Genomic DNA, 4,237 nt, shown 5'->3' with positions numbered 1-4,237 from the left:
GTTATTACTGTTTGAATGGAACAAACACAGTAAAAACAGAAGTGTTAATTTAACTCCTATCGAGTTGAATTTAACTCTGTTTCAGATAACATTTGGTCCCACTCAAAATCAGTGTAAAATGTACTCTTTGGTCAGTGTAAAACTTTTAGAGTTAATTCTACTCCATATTGTGTAAAAAATAACAATGAAATGTGTCAAAATATTTAACACTGTAGTTTAATCACACTGTTGAGAGTAATATGATTACACTGTATAGAGTTAAGTCAACTACAATTTTACTTTAAAAAATGACACTTTAAAGTGTAATGATATTTATTTACTTTTCATTTCTCTACAGTGTTTTTTTTTTTTTAATTTAAATCATATGATGTAGTGTTACTGAATTATAGAAATATCAATACTATCAAATAAAACAAAGCACAATAATACAAGATGAGAGCACCCACATTTATTGAAAAAAAAAAGTATAATTTCAATGTCCGTGAATTTACATTGTACACCCATTGCCTTGTCTATGACAGAAGTATAACATCATAAAAATGTTCACCAGAGAAAGCAATATGGCACAACAAGGAGAGCTGTGTCATTTCCTCCATATGACCTTTGTATGTCAAAAGGTCTAGGGTAGTGCAGGTTGTCGACATGAAAAAAAACTAAATCATGCTTTGATCTGATCACCTCATATGCATGGAAATGTTCTTGAAAAGTTACTGTAACTAAAGGCACTGTGAGTAGTAACAGTTTTTCACACATTATCAGAACTGACTCAATCTGATAAAACAAGGGCACTTCAGAGTCAACTTCGCCACAGATAACCAAGTGTGGGCGATAAACATACCCATTATGTTTAGCCCAATTAACCTTCATAACCTGAATGCTACTGGGCACTTGCATTGCCAAAGCAATTTCAGAACCTCCTTTTACCATATTTAAAGCCACCATTTTTCCTGGACCAATATCTAACCGACTAAAAGTTGTTGATCTTCGCCAACTATATGCCATATGATTCTGATGCTTTTTTGCCAGCGTTTTGGTAATATTTTTAAACGATTTAAGCTGTTTTTTGAAAAAATTATGTTTGCCTTCATACCTCATACACCAACTATGAAGTACAGGCCCTATTTTCTGGATGCAGCGGGGATAGTGGATAAGAAAATGGTGCTTTGGTAAAAGTTTTTTCTGAGGATACAACTTCTTAAACAGTGTATGGTGATCAACAATCAAATGTTTTAAATATACACATAGACCTTGAGATAACATGGGCGAGAATATAATGTTAATTATTTGCAATAATAAAAGAAGCAGGCCCCAGTGTTGGTCAGTAGAAGTTACCAAATCTCCAAAGATAAGAGGAACATTCCTAAGTAAGCACCAGGACTGAATTGCATTCAGTCCCAGATCATTAGATCCTTCACTTAAATTAACAGTCACAGGCCTGTTATTTCTCTCTGTGAAACCATAATCAAAACTTTGTATTCTTGAATGTATTTCTCCTGATGTAACATGTTTTTCATTCAAATACAGAAATAATAACTTCAATTCGTACTGGCCAACCCCTTCTAACACATCATGCATCACATCAACTGAGAAGTTCTCAGTTGTGTGAAAATACCTCAATGAATTTAATATGCATGACCTTTTCACACCAAAAACATACGGAAGGGATGGATTACAAGCCATTTCTTGACAGTGAGCAGTATGCATATCTTTGGTGCGTAAAACTATTTTGGAAGAATCTTCAGAGAATTCTGTTTGAAAGTCCTCCTTTTCTGCTAAACAGAACCTGCAACAGTACCTTGCACTGAAAGACTCCACCAGACCAAACAAACTATGCAAACCCAAATTATCACCTGTTACCTGTACTACAGTGCCACGTACATAACCACTGTATAATGGAATCTCAATACCATCGCTCTCTAACACTTTAATGTCTCGAACAATGGGAGCAAAAATTTCACTAAAACCATATCGTTTAACATCTTGAGTATGAAATAAGGCGCACAGGTGTATGTTAGCCAAAAAAGAATTCCATTTTGGAGAGAAGTTTCTTAAAGTAAAATATACTCCACCCAATTTATGAATACCTCGCTTGGAACCCAATGGGTTGGCGACCTCAAAATCATCATAGAACATCTGGACCTGTATTGTCTGCTTCTCAGTTGAGAACAGGGGGTGACTTTTAAAAAAAGATCCATCACAAATATCTCTCAGTCTAGAGTTGCTGGTAGCTGAGCTTTGCAACATTTCTGCAAAATACTGACTTTTAAATATTGACTGCAGTGTAGATAAAATTGGAATATACATGAATTTATCTTGAACTACTACCTGATCATATGTTCCAGTCTTTTTATTTCGTCTTGTGTCAAATCTTGAACCAATCACACATTCAACTGGTTCTACTATTTCCCACTTGGCAGTCATAAATTTTGATCGCTTGTATTCCGAATTTAGAACTGTGAAAGGATTCTCTAACCCCTCAAAACACGCCTCAACTTTCTTGCACATTTCTGTTTCTCTTTCATTACTAAATACATGCTTTATCACTGTTTCTTTAGCATGCTGATGAATATCTTGAACAATCTCTTCCATGGAAATCACTACAGTATTTACTGTACTTTGACCAACACCTGCTGCCTTTAGATCAGAAATAACAGCTGCACAACTATTTACAATGTATGGCGAAGATAACTCTGACTCAGCCTCTAAACATTCAGTCGACACTTCAACATGAGAAATATTACTGGTGTTGACGGTACTTTGAGGGTCTGAAAGATCATCTTCTATAGAATCTACTAAACTTTCTCCGTGGCACTTGTTAAGATGTTTTCTAAAACCAGAAAAGCTACCAAAAGAACGTGAGCATCCTTCTTGACCACATTTCAGAAAAAGAGTCCTGCCTGTACATAGCCCATGAATTATCTTAAGGTGCTTAACAAGGTTGTTTGGACTTCCATGGTCACTTTTGCAAAGAAAACACTTCATAGTTTTATCTCAACTAACGCACCATTCTTGCTCGCAACTCAGCAACTCTAGGAGTCTCCTTTGTTTCCCCCATGTCGATGTTATAGATGGTTGTTTGCACAAAAGTGAAAAAGCTGCTCAAGGAAGAACTGTATGACGTACCAAATACGTAATGGGCTTTAAAGACTTCGTCAAAAGCTCCTACTGAACCTGTTGCCTTGCATGGAAGAGCATGCTTGTCAACCACAATGAAGTAGGAGTGAATGCTGCTCTGTGTGGATCCCTGGGCGAGAAGGTAGGGCTGACTGCTTTGGGTGATGTTGTCAAGATGCTGCTGCACACTGGTTCCAACCTACAAAAAAAACACATTCAACAGAATTGTTTTGGATACTAACCTCTGACAATAGATAAGATCACCTCAAACTGTGCACAAGATTGAGATGATGGAATATATATTTTAAACAACTGTTAAGCATACCTTTTGAAATCTGATGAGCTGATCTACAGCTTGATATGCAGACATCTTTCCCGGCCTCTTTCTACCTTGTGCAGATGGTGGTAGCAAATGTAGCAGCAGCAAGATGGCAGACATGTCACTGTCCCAGCCTACAAATAAGTAAATAAAAACCTGGTTAACATTGTGCCGTAGCATAACATTCTTATTCACAACTTGCACCATTATGGACATATAATGCACACCTACATTATCCACATAAAAAGTAAAACAGTTCATTCATACCATTCTCAACTTCAGCAGCTGACTCAGCATTGCGCATCAAATCCAAGAGTTCTGTGGTGGATACAAGTCCATGGCTTTCCTTTATTACTTTTGCTTTGAAAGTGGTTGGCCACTTCTCCAAGAATTTGTTGGCTGTGGCCTCACCAAACAGAAGTCTGAAATCTTGTTCTATCTGCAATGTAACACACAAAGACAGAAATAATGAGTGTTACCTTATTCTTCATTGGATATTTTTGGTGATGCAGTGAATTAAGTTGTCATACCAGTCCTGGTGTGTCCAGAAATCTTGGGAAGACCGAGAAGACATCTGATGATTTGGCTTCATCGTTGACCATTGCTTGCCGATATATGAAGGTCATTTTCATCTTCTCACGGACAGTGTTTTCATCAGCAGAGTGTCTCAAAACAGCAATAGCTGCTTCCACATCCTCATCAGATGGCTCTCTGTCATAGGTGAAGGGCTGACGATCACGGCCTGGCCCACCAACTTAAGACAAAATACAGTGTTAAGAAATCCTTTCTGTACAATTCACAGGT

The 4,237-nt window shown here is 37.2% G+C and overlaps 1 long non-coding RNA gene across 1 annotated transcript; it reads right to left on the bottom strand.

Annotated features, from left to right (window-relative positions):
* Window positions 1-428: 428 nt before the first annotated feature.
* LOC311122663 lies at window positions 429-4,012 on the bottom strand. Its single transcript, XR_014612478.1, has 4 exons — window positions 3,964-4,012; window positions 3,701-3,872; window positions 3,440-3,567; window positions 429-3,313 (listed from the first exon to the last, which is right to left on the bottom strand). It is a non-coding gene; the product is annotated as an uncharacterized lncRNA (long non-coding RNA).
* Window positions 4,013-4,237: the final 225 nt, after the last annotated feature.

The sequence above is a fragment of the Coregonus lavaretus genome (genome assembly GCF_964263955.1).
Source record: "Coregonus lavaretus genome assembly, contig: HAP1_SCAFFOLD_7543, whole genome shotgun sequence".
NCBI lineage: Eukaryota > Metazoa > Chordata > Actinopteri > Salmoniformes > Salmonidae > Coregonus > Coregonus lavaretus.
Note: the sequence above shows the minus strand (reverse complement) of the source record. Positions and strands in the feature narration are given on the sequence as shown.